The sequence below is a fragment of the Monodon monoceros genome, unplaced genomic scaffold, assembly GCF_005190385.1.
Source record: "Monodon monoceros isolate NGI ecotype Baffin Bay Population unplaced genomic scaffold, NGI_Narwhal_1 Super_Scaffold_17, whole genome shotgun sequence".
Lineage (NCBI taxonomy): Eukaryota > Metazoa > Chordata > Mammalia > Artiodactyla > Monodontidae > Monodon > Monodon monoceros.
In genome coordinates this window covers 17013924-17029625 of record NW_021703773.1, presented here as the reverse complement: position 1 = coordinate 17029625, position 15702 = coordinate 17013924, and positions in this window count along the sequence as shown.

Below are 15702 nucleotides of genomic sequence, written 5' to 3'. Positions count from 1 at the left end.
AAAAAAAATATCCAGCAACCAAGATAAAATTCATAATGTCTGGTATCCCTTCAAAGATTGCCTGACATAAAGACAAACAAGCAAACAAGCAAAACAAAACAAAACAACAGAAAAACAAAACTCATATGAGATGATCATTTAAGTCAGAATTAATAGATTTGCTAGAATTAGTAAACAAATACATTAAACCAGTTATTATAAGGGTAGTTCATATGTTCTAAAGTTACATTGAAACAATGTGATACTACTTCACACTGTCTAGAATACCTAAAATTAAAAAGACTGATAATGTCAAATGTTGCCAATAATAAAGAGTAAGGGTAATTTTTATATTTTCCTGTTGGGCATGCAAAATATCATAATACCCTAATATTTTGGTGATTTTTTATAACATTAAATATATACCTTCCCTATAACCCAGCAACTCCACTTGTAAATACTTATGCAAAAGATGTGAAATTACATTGTCATAAAAAGATTTATATAAAAATTTTCATAAGAGCTTTACTTATAATATCCAAAACCTGGAAAGAGCCCTGGTATCAGCAAGAAAAGGAATAAACAAATTGGATTGAATGAAAATGGTGATACAGTGAAATGTGATCTTATAGTAGAATATAACTCATAAATAGAAAGGAGGAAGTGCTGCATGTGATGGAGTGACATGAGCAAGAGAGTGGAGTAGGAAGCCCTGGACCTTCCTTCCCCCCACAAACAGTAACTCATGGACAAATTCCTGTGGTGAGAAATACAGGAAGTAAATGAAAGGCTCTCGCATTCCAGACTAATGCAAAATCAGACTTTCTGAGGCCAGTAGGGAGATTCAGAACAACCTCTTGCTTGAGTCCCTGCCCGTAGAAAAGCACCATAGGATCAGGAAGAGGTCCTTTAGCTCCCAGGTTCTCCCAGGTGAGGGAAGGTGTTTGTTCATGTGTTGAAAACTTCAACTTTTCTCAGGGAGCTTCCCAGAGGACTGGCTTTTGTCCTGCCAGTTTTGACATTTTGATGAATCCAGCATAATCTACCCCCCTAGGGGAGGACAGAGACAGCAGTTTGGACTGTTAGACACCATAGATCCTCTGCCTCTTCTCAGAATGAGAGAATAAAAAATTCCAACTCTTGGGCTTCCCTGGTGGCACAGTGGTTGGGAGTCCACCTGCCGATGCAGGGGACACGGGTTCGTGCCCCGGTCTGGGAAGATCCCACATGCCGCGGAGCGGCTGGGCCCGTGGGCCATGACCGCTGAGCCTGCGCGTCTGGAGCCTGTGCTCTGCAACGGGAGAGGCCACAGCAGTGAGAGGCCCGCGTACCGCAAAAAAAAAAAAAAAAAAATCCCAACTCTTAGCTTCCCCCTGGGGAGGGAAAGAGTTGATCTGTGCATCCAGTGCTGCAACTTCTTTGGAGCTGCCCAAAGAAATGGTGTCTGTCTTGTCAGTCTTGTCTTGGAGCTCTGATGGGTCCAGTGTAGTCTAGCTGCCTGTGGGAGAATAGAGATGGTGACTGGGCTGGCTGATGCCAAAGCTCCCTACATGGTTAAACACAGAGTCAGCAGACAAAAACCACAGCTTCGTGCTTCTCCCTGGGATGGGAAAGAGTTGATAGAGGTTCCCAGAATCTTTGGACTGGGCTAATTGGTGGGAGTCATCTCCTGTATGAGACCAGTTTGTGAAGGCTAGGAGAGGTGCCTACTTTGTCTAATGCATAGACACCTACACAGAAATTCAAGCAAAATAAAGAATCAGGCAAAGATGTTCTAAACAAAGGAACAGAATAAATCTCCAGAGACTGACCCTAATGAAATGGAGCTATGTGATTTACTGGCTAGAGAATTCAAGATAGCTGTCGTAAAGGTGCTTACCGAGGCAAGAGAATAATGCATTATCAAAATGAGAATTTCAACAAAGATAAAAAATATAAAAAAGTAACAAAAAAAGTCATGGAGCTGAAGAGTACAATAAATGAACTGAAAAATTTACTAGAGGAGTTCTACAGTAACTATTTTAAGTAAAAGAAAAATCAGAGTACTTGAAGACAGTTCATTGGAAATTAGTCAGAGGAGCATAAAGAAAAAAGAATGAAAAAGTGAAGAAAGCTTAAGGTGCTATGGAATACTATCAAGTGGACAAATTAATGTTATGAAAATCTAAGGAGGAAAAGAAAGAGAGAAAAGACCCAGAAGCTTATTCAAGGACATAATGGTCAAAAACTCCCCAAATCTGAGGGAAAATGGACATCCAGATTAAAGAAACCCAAAGGACACTAGAGAAGAGGAGCCCAAAGAAATCCACACTGAGACACACTATAATTAAATTGTCAAAAGTCAAAAACTAAGAATTTTGAAAGTAGCAAAAGAAAAGCATCTTGCTGCATACAAGGGAACTCCCATAAAACTGTGAGTAGACTTTTCAGCAAAACCTTTTAGGCCAAAGGAGAGTGAGTAATATATTCGAAGAGCTGAAGGAAAAAAAACCCTGCCAACCACAAATACTATATCTGGAACAACTGTCCAATAAAAAGATGAAAAAAACTTTCCCAGATGAACAAAAGCTGAGTGAGTTAGTTACCACTAGATTTGCCTTACAAGAAATGTTCTACAAAATTGTAATTAAAGGACACTAAACAGCAACACAATGACATAAAAAACATATGAAACTCATTGCTAAAGGTAAGTATGTAGACAAATACAGAGTACTATATTACTGTACTGGTGATGGATAAATCAATTTTAATTCTAGTATAAAAGTTAAAAGACAAAAGTATTAAAAATAACTATAACCAAAAATTTGTTAAAAATACACAATGTGAATAGATTAAATTGTCATAACAATAACAAAAAGTGTGGGGGGGAGAAATTAAAGTGTAGAGTTATTGTATGTGATTGAACTTAAGTTGTTATCAGCCTAAAATAGACTGTTATAACTATACGATATTTTATGTAAGCCCCAAGGTAACCACAAAAATATTACCCAAAGAAGATATACAAAGAAAAATACAAAGGAATCAAAGCATATAAGTACAAAAAATTAAGCAAAACACAAAAGAAGACTGCACAAGAGGAAAAGACAGACTAAAGAATGCAAAAGTAACAGAAAATAATTAACAAAATGACAAAAGTAAATCTTTTCCTATCAATAATTACTTTAAAGGTAAATGTATTAAACTTGCCAGTCAAAAAAGTATAGAGTAATTGAATGGATAATTGTCTCCAAGAAACTCACTTTAGGTTTAAGGAAACCCATAGGCTGAAAGTGAAGGAATGGAAAGAGGTATTCCATGCAAATGGCAACCAAAAGGGAGGGGGTGGATATACTTATGTTAGACAAAGGAGACTTTAAGTCCAAAGCTGTCACACGAGACAAAGAAGGACATTAGATTATGGTAAAAGGGTCAATTCTCCAGAAAGTTATAAAAATTATAAATATATATGCACCCACCACCAGAGCACCTAAATATATAAAGCAAGCATTGTGACAGAAATGATGGGAAAATAGACAGCAGTACAATAATAGTAAGTGACTTCAATTTCTCACTTTCAGTAATGGATATAACATCTTGACAGAAGATTAATAAGGAAACAGAACTTGAACAACACTACTGATCAGATGTTCATTTGATCAAGTCAGATGAACCTAGAAGGCATGTAGAACACTGTAACCACAGCTGTAACCACACGTTCTCAAGTGCACGCAGACCTTTCTCCAGGGTAGGTCACATGTCAGGTCACACAAATTTAAGAAGATAAAATCATACCAAGTATTTTTTATGACCACCTTGGAATGAAGATGGAAATCAATAACAAAGTAAAACTCAAAAATTCACAGATATGTGGAAACTAAGCAACCCACTCTTGAACAACCACTGGGTTAAAGAATTTAAAAAAATGAAACTAGAAGTACATTGAAACAAACAAAAACACAACATACCAAAACTTGTGGGATGCAAAAACAGCAGTCCTAAGTGGGAAGTTCATAATAACAAATGCCTACTTTATAAAAATAACAAAGATCTCAAATGAACACTCAAACTTTACACTCTAAGGAGCTAGAAAAAGATGAAAAAACTAAGCTTAAAATCAGCAGAAGGGGGCTTCCCTGGTGGCGCAGTGGTTGAGAGTCCGCCTGCCGATGCAGGGGACACGGGTTCGTGCCCCGGTCCGGGAGGATACCACATGCCGCGGAGCGGCTGGGCCCATGAGCCATGGCCGCTGAGCCTGCGCGTCCGGAGCCTGTGCTCCGCAATGGGAGAGGCCACAACAGTGAGAGGCCCGCGTATCGAAAAAAAAAAAAAAAAAAAATCAGCAGAAGGAAGGATTTAGCAGATTAGAGCAGAAATTAACATAATAGAAAGTAGAAAAATTAGAAAGAAATCAATGAAACTAAGAGCAGCCTTTAAAAAGAGTGATATTCTGTAATATGTGACAACATGGATGAGCCTGGAGGACATTGTGCTTAGTGAAATAAGCTAGCCACAGAAAGCCAAATACTGCATGATTCCACTTACATGCGGTATCTAAAATTGTTAAATTTATAGAATCAAAGAGTGGAATGGTGGTTGCCACGAAGTGGGGAAAATAGGGGATTACTAATCAACTGGCATAAAGGTTTAGTTAAGAACGATGAATTAGCTCTAGATAGATAGGTACAACACTGTACCTATAGTCAACAATAGTGTATTGGACAGTACGCTTAAAAATTTAAGGTAGATCTCATGGTAAGTGTTTTTACCACAATGGAAATTTAAAAGGAGGAAGTACTGATACACTCACAACACAGATGAATTCCTCAGGGATTATACGGACTGACGGAAACCAGAAGCAAAGAAGTTTATAATGCATGATCCTATTTATACAAAGTTCTAAAACAGGTGAATGATGGAGATAAGAACAGTAGTTGATTTGGGAGTGTGGTGTGGTATTGACTTCAAATGGGCATGATTTAACTTTCTAGCATGATAGAAATATATCTTGATAGGGTTATGGGTTACATGTTCACAAAACAACCATACATATTTTGGGAGAACATAAATTAAAAAAAAACATTCGTTGAGTACTTTACAATGGATATTATATGAGGATAGGATTGGAGTATGGGAATAAATGGTAATAAATAATTATGTAAAGTAAGGTGGTGGCCTTGCTCAGATCAATGACCATAATGTGACTTGATGACTCTGAGCAATTTAACTCTATGTAAATCAATAAAGAAAAAAAAGTAGTTTGGAGTTAAAAGGCATTATAATTTCTCCAAAGAACTTTGCTTTCATGCTGCATAAATTACCACAGGTTGATTAGATAACCTGAATAGGGTGGCATATGAATAATGTCTGCCTTACTTCAGGCAGCCAGGACACTCCCAATTTGTTTATACACGCACAAACACAGTTTTTTTGTTCATATTATCACATGATAAACTAATGAATAATGTTTTATTTAATGTAGTGAATTGTTTCAATTTTTTTAAAATGGTGGCAATAATTTTTTTTAAAGACAAGTTTTTAGGGCAGTTTTGGGTTTGCAACAAAATTAAGAGGAAAGTACAGAGATTTCCCATATATTCCCTGCTCCTACACGTGCATAGCCTCTCCTATTACCGACATCCGGCACCAGAGTATACATATGTTACAGTTGATGAACTTCCATTGACACGTCGTAATCACCCAGACCCCATGGTTTACATTAGGGCTCACTCTTGGTTTTGTGCACTCTATGGGTTTGAAAAAATGTATAATGACATGTATCCATCATAATAGAACAATGCAGAGTATTTTCACAACTCTAAAAATCCTCACTGCTCCACATACTCATTCCTACTCCCTCGCCTAAAGCACTGGCAACAACTGATCTTTTTACTCTATCTGTAGTTTTACCTTTTCTAGAATGTATGTAGTTGGAGTCATACATTATGTAGTCTTTTCAGATTGGTTTCTTTCACTTAACATTTAAGTTTCCTCCATGTCTTTTTATGGCTTGATAGTTTATTTCTTTTTAGTGCTGAATAATATTCCATTCTTTGGATGCAATACAATTTTCCATTCACCTACTAAAGAACATCTTGGCTGCTTTCAAGTTTTGTCAGTTATGCATAAAGCTGCTGTAAACATCTATGTGCATAGATGGACAAAAGTTTTCATGGACAGAAGTTTTCAATTCTTTTTTGGTAAATACCAAGGGGCATAATTGTTGGATTGTATGGTTACCATATGTTTAGTTTTGTAAAATATTCAAACCATCTTTCAAAGTGGCTGTACCATTTTGCACTTCCATCAGCAATGAACGAGATGAACGAGAGTCACTATTGCTCCATATCTTTGCCAGCATTTGCTGTTTTAGTGCTTTAGATTTTGAACACTCTAATAGTTGTATAGTGGTATCCCGTCATTTTGCAATACATTTTAAATATTTCTTATATATTCTCAACAGTCTGCAGTGTTTTGTAGACCTTTACATTCTGTATTTTATATTTCTAAAATAGTAGTTCAAACTACATTTATAAGGCCCTCATTCCCACCACCTTCTCCAAAGATCCTCTTATCCTTTTCCCAGGTGTATGTCTGCCTTCCCTCTAGCCCACATTAATAGAAACAAGCGTTGAGAAAAACTGTAAAAAGAAATAAGAATTCTATAGTTCAATTAGATATTCTATCACTAGCATAACTATTCAGATTTTCTCAATACTGGCTTCTTGTCTTTGACAACCTATTGGCTTTTCCCTGGCACTTCTCATAGGGTTTTTTCTGTCTACTAGCCTATTCTCAGACACTTGCTCTGAGCACTAATTACATAGCTCTTAATTGATCTTTGCTTAAACCATTAATCTTACTGATAGGATTTCTAAGCCTCTACTTACTTTCATTTCTCTCCTAATTGTATCAAGTAGATCTGAATTATCTTTTAAAAGGGATAAATGTAATATCATTGCATTTCCTAATAGTTATTCCTATTGCACTCATTCTGTATCACTGCTTCCGGATGAATGACCTCTATTTTAACACATGAATTTTTAAGAGGCCAATTTCTTTTTCTTTTGCAGGGAACCAAGTAGCAAGATATAGAGCAACAAAGCTAAAGATGTAATAAAATAATGAAGCAAATTTTTATCTTTCTTTTTCAAAGTTCCTGCATTAGACAACAAATGTATGTTGCAATGTTGAGGACCCAGCTCTTGCTGCTTCAATTTTTTTCCTGTGATATTTTCTCTAAGCCAACTTGATAGTGATTAAAAGATTCAAAAGAATCTCCAAACTATTAAAATTATTAAGTGATTTTAGAAAGGTTGCTAAGTACAAGTTTGCTGAAAGAAATACATAATATATTTTATATAATATCAATAAGCAAATAGAAAATGAATCTCCCAAATACTATTATTAGAAAATCATCAGAGATATCAAGTATCCAGAAGCAGAATAAAAATGTTTGAGAGATCACTACTGAAAACTACAAATCACGGCTGAAGATTGAAGATTAGGTTAAATTAAGCGATATACAATGTTCATGTGGGAAAAGCCTCAATATTATAAAGTTGTCAGTTCACTCCGTAGTGATCTGTACACTCAGAGCAATTGTGGTAAAGACACTATCAGTAATATCATGTGGAAATTGACAAGTAGATTTTTAAACTTGCATTAAAATGCAAAGGGTTAAAAGTATTTGAGGCAGTTTTGAGCTAGAAGACACAATATCAGACATGAAGACCTAGTAAAAGCTATAGTTACTAAGATGCATACTATTGGCAAAAAGATAGAAATAAACAAACAGAATAAAGAGGCCAGAAGTCAATACAAATACAATCACCTGTTTTATGGCAAAGTGCAATGGTAAAAGACTGTCTTTTTGATAAATGAAGTTGAATCAGTTGTATATCTATGGAGGCAAAAATAAACTTGCCCTGTATTTTTTATAAAAATCAGCCCCAGGGGTATTTCAGATCTAAATGTAAAAGTTTAAACAATAAAACTTTTTAAATTAAATGTAAGTAAATACTTCTGACTTTGAATTATGCAACTATTTCTTAAATCAGACACATAATATATTACCCATAAAGAAAAAATGATAAATTTTATCATGTTTAAGTTATGTTTATCAAAGATATTATTAGGAAAGGGAAAGATAAACCAAAAGATTGGAGGATGTATATGCAATACATATCTTAGAAAGAACTTGCAAACAGTATATAAAAAGAATTTCTACAAATCAGTAAGAAAACTACAGTACACCTAGAAAAGAAAATGGTAACATTTTGAACAGGTATTTTACCAAAATGAGATTCTACTAGGCAATAAATATATGACAAGGCATTTACCATTATTAGTCATCATGGAAATTACAAATTAAAATGAATATGAGATACCACTACATAATCACAAGAATGACTAAAATGAAATACACAGGCAAGGCCAAGTATTATCAAAATGTAGAGCAGGGCTTCCCTGGTGGTGCAGTGGTTGAGAGTCCGCCTGCCGATGCAGGGGACACAGTTTCGGGCCCGGTCCGGGAAGATCCCACATGCCGCGGAGCGGCTGGGCCCGTGAGCCATGGCCGCTGAGCCTGCACGTCCAGAGCCTGTGCTCCGCAACGGGAGAGGCCACAACAGTGAGAGGCCCGCGATCCGCAAAACAAAACAAAAAGAATGTAGAGCAAATGGAACTTTCATACCCTGCTGATGGGACACATAGTCACAGAAGAGAAAAACTGCTGAAATCTCAAGTTAAACTCCTGAAAGGAATGGTTGTGGGGGGGGGGACAGGAAATAGTTACAACACAAACAGAGAAACAAAGATTAGAATTACAACAGTCTACTTGTTAGAAGACAATGAAATCATGAAAGCAAGAAAGGAAGATAAGGAAGGAAGGAAGGAGCAATCTGTCAACACAGCATTCTATGTCCAGCAAAAGAACCTTAAAAAAGTGAAGGTAAAATAATGACTTTTCCAGGCAAATAAAAAAACTGAGGTAACTTATCAAAAGCTATGTATCATCTCCTAAATTTAGTGAAATGGAAGATTTTTGGTCATCATGATATAATTCAAGCACTGTTATAATTCAAGTGATTTGGGTAATAACATCTCCAAATATATGGAACTGTACAGAGATAAAGAACATGACTAATACTTTGAACAAATTTGCATTGACACAGCTGGATTTCTGAGTATACTCATCCCCAAAATGGTGGACATTGACTATGCTCTACAAAATATCATGAATCTAGATCCATTGTAGACAATAAAAGAGGAGTATGGTCTAATTGACACAGAATACTGCACACACATGTCTGGTTGTTCAGAAATTCCTCGTGTTTTATCAAGTTTCATCTGAGCTGAAGCCAACAAGATACTCCTGCCTAAGACTTGGGATATATTATCATGTTCTGGTAATCTTTGAGGAAATACATATTTTTACAGTAATATTAAAAATAATAGTTTGAATATGCGTGGCAGTAAAGTTTATAAAATATTGCATAAGTAGTTGCTTTAAAATAAAGTATTAAGTATCTCCAAAATGCAATATATTTAAAACACACTATGTATCTAGAAATAGGATAAAAGAAGAAATCTCAGAGACAGGAAAGAGATAATTGTTGCAGATCTAGTTCAAGGTATGGTGATGCCAAAAAGAGACCAAAGGGAAGACTGTAGAACTGTAGAGGCAAAAATATTATAAAATCGTAAGCCTACATTTTCTTAATGCAGAAAGTGTAATCTTTACACAAACACACACATACACATGCACATGCACACTTCTTTTCCAATGATGGTTAATAAAATCTGGCCTAGACCCAGAGTATGTAGGATTTTAATTAGCAGATCTAGCAAGAAAGATTTCCAAGATAATTTGTTAATCAGGTATTGTGAAAAGTAGGATTCTAAGTCATATTGTAATTTGAGAACTTCTATGATATAACTAGAGGCTGCAAATGTTTTTAAAGTCTTTGAATGAAGAAACAAAGAATATAAATCCTGATCCATGTTGAAAATAAAAATTCAGTTGTCAGATTTATATCTGCCATAAGTTTTGAAGGATTATTTGTAGATAAAAATTACTTGTAGATGTCCAGACTTCGTAAGTTGTATGTTATTGCCTGTGAAATGCAACCATCAATCACTTTACTAATAGATAGTCAGCAAGAAACAGTATCCAGCCTAAGATTTGTAGGTGCCAGCTTGAAACAATTTCAATCTAAAATAGACCCAGAGGATATAAAATGGAGAATCTCACATATGTGCCCTTAGGAAGACAAAACTTAGGGACTATGAGACTGATTTCTTGTAAAGGCCCAATTTACAGAAAATTGATGGTGTCACAGTTTTCGTGGATGATGGGAGGTTGATCAGAGGTTTTCTCATATCAACCTTGGGAAGTTTTGCCAGAGGCATGAACAGAAGATGACCCAGGTCAGGTTGTTTTACAAAGTGGGCTGAATTGAACTTTGTGTGACTGGGCTAATTTTGTCTGCTTGGGAAGTGTTCAAGGCTGTTCTCCTATTGTTTTTGATTTTATTGACTGTAACTGAAACTTTCCCTCTTTACATTCCCTGCGCATAAATACAGCCTGCCTCAAACTCTTAGTGGACTTGCCTGTAGCATACTACTGTTTGCTTGTCCCAAATTGCAATACCTCTGCTATTCCTGAATTAACTCATTTTTTTTAAAATCTTGCCTCAGTGTAACTCTTAATTTCGGTCAACACCAGCTAGATGAGTTTCTGAGTTTTATTGCTTAGGAGGTAGAGTTTCAACTCAATGCATTTACTTCCTCTCCTTTAGCTTCTGGATAATTAATATACAGATTTAAGCAAATTCTTTGTCTTTTCAAATGCAGAATTTTCCTAATATGCAAAATAAAATGAAAACATAAATTTAAAATGGAAATATGAAAATAAAAAGAACACCAAATAAAAAAAAGCAGAATGCCACCAGAATTATAGGCTAAAATTAATAAGCTAGATCAAAAAGAATTATTCATGATAATAAAAAGTGAGGTTTTTAACTAAAATATCAGTCATGAATCTTAGTAAGCAAAGGAAATTAGAATATTGAAGGATAAAATAAGGAGAAAGAAATAAGAAAATTAATCTATAATGCAATATTTTTTATTTTTGTAGGATCAAGGAGAATAGTAGTTTGAGAAATGTGATATTAAACTATGTATTTGACCTTTTTTTTTTAAGGTTTTATTTATTTATTTTTGACTCTGTTGGGTCTTTGTTGCTGCATGTGGGTTTCTCTAGTTGCAGCGAGCAGGGGCTTCTCTTCGTTGCAGTGCGCAGGCTTCTCATTGAGGTGGCTTCTCTTGCTGTGGAGCACGGGCTCTAGGTGCATGGGCTTCAGTAGATGCAACACATGAGTTCAATAGTTGTGGCTTGCAAGCTCTAGAGCACAGGCTCAGTAGTGTGGCATCCAGACTTAGTTGCTCTGCGGCATGTGGGATCTTCCCAGACCAGGGATCAAATTTGTGTCCCCTGCATTGGCAGGTGGATTCTTAACCACTGCACCACCAGGGAAGTCCGTTTATTTGACTTTAAAGTATATACCAAACTCAGTTCTTTGCAAGAATTAGCCTCTTTTAAATTGCCCATAAAATACTTTTAAAAAGTGATTACATATCATATTCAAAAAGTCAATAAATTTAAAGAGGTAAACTTTTTATATGATAGCTATATGGTATGATCTATCTATCTATCTATCTAGATATATACTCTGATACAATAAAACTAGAAATTAGCAATAGACAAAAAATTACTCCTCGGGCTTCCCTGGTGGCGCAGTGGTTGAGAGTCTGCCTGCCGATGCAAGGGACACGGGTTCGTGCCCCGGTCTGGAAAGATCCCACATGCCGTGGAGCAGCTGGGCCCGTGAGCCATGGCCGCTGAGCCTGCGTGTCCGGAGCCTGTGCTCTGCAACGGGAGAGGCCACAACAGTGAGAGGCTGGCGTACTGCAAAAAAGAAACAAAAACCATATAAACTGTAACAAACCAACGACCAGAGGCAAATTTTAGGTCATTGAATGATTTCCATTATTAAACAGAATTAAACAAAAATGAATGAAAATATATGAGCTAATATATTTCATTCCGGAAATTAGAATAAGAACAGCAAATGCCTTGAAACTTTGAAACAAAAAGTTAATGGGATAAGGAAATAGCCATTTCATAAAGATTCAAGAAGAAATTAAAGCATTATAAAAGAAAGTTAAGGATTGGTAAATGTTATTTTTCTTTCTTTTTCACACACCATTTGCATTTAAGATTTATCCAATTTGGGGATTTACATTTTATCCTTCCATCTAGCTTTGGTATAGTGCTTCAGACTAAATAACCACCACATCTTCTTAGTAATCCTCTTAGTGATAGACATCTATAAACTGTCTTCTTCACAAACAAGACTTTTATAAACATCTTTGCACATACCTTATTCTGATCCTGTTGAAATTTTCTCTGGCATATATATGGGACCTTGATTTCTACTTTATTCTTTTTTTTTTTTTCCGGTACGCAGGCCTCTCATTGTTGTGGCCTCTCCCGTTGTGGAGCACAGGTTCCAGACGCGCAGGCTCAGCGGCCATGGCTCACAGGCCCAGCCGCTCCGCGGCACGTGGGATCTTCCCGGACCGGGGCACGAACCCTTGTCCTCTGCATCGGCAGGCTGACTCTCAACCACTGCGCCACCAGGGAAGCCCTCTACTTTATTCTTTATACAGTTGGGGAAGAAGAAATTTTTTTCTGCACTTCGAGGTTCTCCTCAAAGAGTTAAAATTGGTATAAGAGTTGAAGTTGATATGAGACAGATTAATAGGAGAAAATCAAACAAAAGTTTAATGACATGTATACATAGTAGGGACCTAGAAAAACTGAGTAACTTGCCAAAATGGCTGAAACCCTCACTTTAAATACCATCTTGAGCCAAAGACAAAAGAGAATGTTGGGAGTAGTAGTTTGGAACTTCTAAAGGGAGGAAGGCAATTCACATGGAGATGGAAAAGCAAATGTTTGGTAAACAAATGTTTGCTGGGCCAGGCAGAGACAGTGGGCCGCAGAGTGGACCGTGATCTCTAGGTCTTTTTAAGGTTCCCTGATCACACCTAGCCCATGTTCTTTGAAGATATCTCTGATGATAGTGTAACCACAGAACCAGCCCCCAAACTGGCCCTATACTGTTTCTAACAAGATACTGAGTTTTTCAGAGATAACAGAACAAAACCTCAAGTCATACAGTTGAAGCATGCGCAGAGGAGAAAATTTTGACTTCAAACAACATCTGGACCAAAGTTTCTCCCCCCACCGTAGAACCAAAGGACCAGGGCATGAGCAGGAACCTGAATGCTGGAATGCTGAAGAAATGAAGCATCCAGAGTCCAGGGAGATCCGGTGCTGGAGCCGCTTTACCATGCTTCATCATAAATGGTCAAGCTCCAAAGCCCTCCCATCAAAACCTGCCCCCCCCAGCACTTCCGCATACAGCCTTGATCCCCTAACTCATAAAAGTTTGACCAGACTGGGGAGACAGGGTTGAGTTTATCCTCCTGTCTCCTTGTTGACCTCACAGTAGAGCTTTTTTTCTCTTCTTGAAAGCCAGTTCCATAGGATTGGCTTCTGTGCTTGTCAGGGAGCAAGCCCTTTGCTCGTTAACAATAGCTCTATTCCTGGAACAGACCCTCTATCTAAATTATTTTAGGTAGTTAGGGGGAGGGTCAGAGTTTCTCCCTGAATCTTTTGGACGTTGTTTTCATCTCGAAATAATCTGCATGCCAAAGAGATATTTGGGGATGGCAACTTTTGCTCCCCTACAATGCTGTCAAAGAAAAAATTATTCTGACACTTGTTCAGGACAGCAAGGTAGAGTTTATTCAGGGGTCTAGTACAATGGGGTTTTGCAGTAGGGGAGGGAGATTCAGCTTGTCGAGCTTAAAAGCAAAAGAGCCAGTTATTTTGTAAGCAAAATGAGTTTATTCGGGTATAGCAGAAAAATTGCAGCTCTGGACATGCACAGTATGGTGAACCGTAGATCAAGATGATAAAGGGAAGGTCAGCTTTCATTAGGGTTTTAGGAGGAAATTGGGGAAGGCTTTGGTGGTTCTTCATTGGCTGCAGGAGGTGGGCAGCTTGTTGTTGATGGGTCACAAGGAAACCTTTCTTCCTCATGGAGCCTTGGAATTGCAGTGGGTGATACTGATTCTTATGTGAGAGCAACGTCATTTTCGATGAGGTTTCCTTTATTTTCACAGGCTCAACTCTGAATACAAAGAAAAGTGGGAATTTATGACAAGAAAAATATTGGGGGTTTGGTGGATGGAAAATTACTTAAAGGGTAGAGTTATTCTTTGTTAAACAGACCTAACAGAATTCTTACTGAAGGCAGGTCAGGGGGATCAGGTATAACCTGGGGGGCATGATGGAGAATGAGGAATTTGATCAGACATGAAGGGTGGGAGATTCTGCCTAAACTGACTTAACTGGATTCTTGCTAAAACTGGAGTCTGTAAGGACAGAGACTGAAGCCCAAGGTTGGAACTTGGGGAGCAGAGGGTCAAAGGAGCCTGAGGAAAGTTTGGTCACGGGGAGAATCTTTGTTAATACTATAAGCCCTGCCAGCTGAGCTCCACTCCCAGCAGTAGGGCATGAAGGCTTCTCTCTCACACGTCTCTACCTGTATTTGTTATTACTAAATTTTATGATGTTTGCCAATCTTATGGGTATAAGGTGCTATCATTCTTTAGGTGAGGAGAAACTTTTTTCTTTGTCTTCTGAAATTTAGGAGCTGAGGCCTGTGGAATGAAACTGACAAGACATTAACTGAAGAACAAGATTTATTCATATGCACAGGGAAGCCAACAGAAGACGTAGCTGGCCCTTTAAATGGTTAAAGTTAAAGGCTTATAAACCTAATTTAGTGAGGGAGAAATAACTTTTATAGGTTGAACAAATTGCTTTCTTTAGGAAAGACAATGGATTTTTAGGAGAACTAGTGTCAGATAAGAACGTTTGTGATAATGTTTGTCTATACAGGTGTGTATGGTCTTTCCATCTGCTTCAGTGTCGTAAAAACCCTCTGGAGAAGGGATTTATGGTAAGTGTACTCTTGGCCTGTCTCCGGGAGTAGAAGCTGCCCCAAGAGGGAATCTATGGCTGCCCTCATTTCTCAGAAAGTTCTACTTTTAGTCAGATAAGGGAAGCTCCGAGAAGGTTTCTTTTTCCATTTGTTGAATCTCAAACATCTTCATCTTAAAATAATCTTTAGACCAACTTTGGGTCTCTGCGTAGGACCCCACAATATGGTTTGTTTCAAGTTGCAGTGTTCCAATTTCCAGTGAGGTTGAGCATGACAGATTTTTGGGTTTCTTAAATGATCTGTTCATACCCCCTTGCAGGGGCTTGCCCATCTGGAATTCAAGTTACTTGATTACCTTGAGACCTCTGGTCCCTAATGTGTTCAAGAAAACTATGGTTTGTAGTTTGCCCACCAGAAGACAGGTTAGTTTTATAAGTGGGGAGGGTGATATATGAGAGATAAATGTTAGGAAAATGAAATAAATGAAAGCCAGAATGCAAGGAGACTATTATAATTCTGGAGATGAAATGGCTGTAGTTCAAAGGATAGAACAGAAGCCACAGTTAAAATACATACACCCAGTTTTTTGTTCTTTCCCTTAGTAATAGACCTCCCCAATCTGTTCCAAGCTGCTACTGCTGGCTGCATTACAGGCCATCAAATC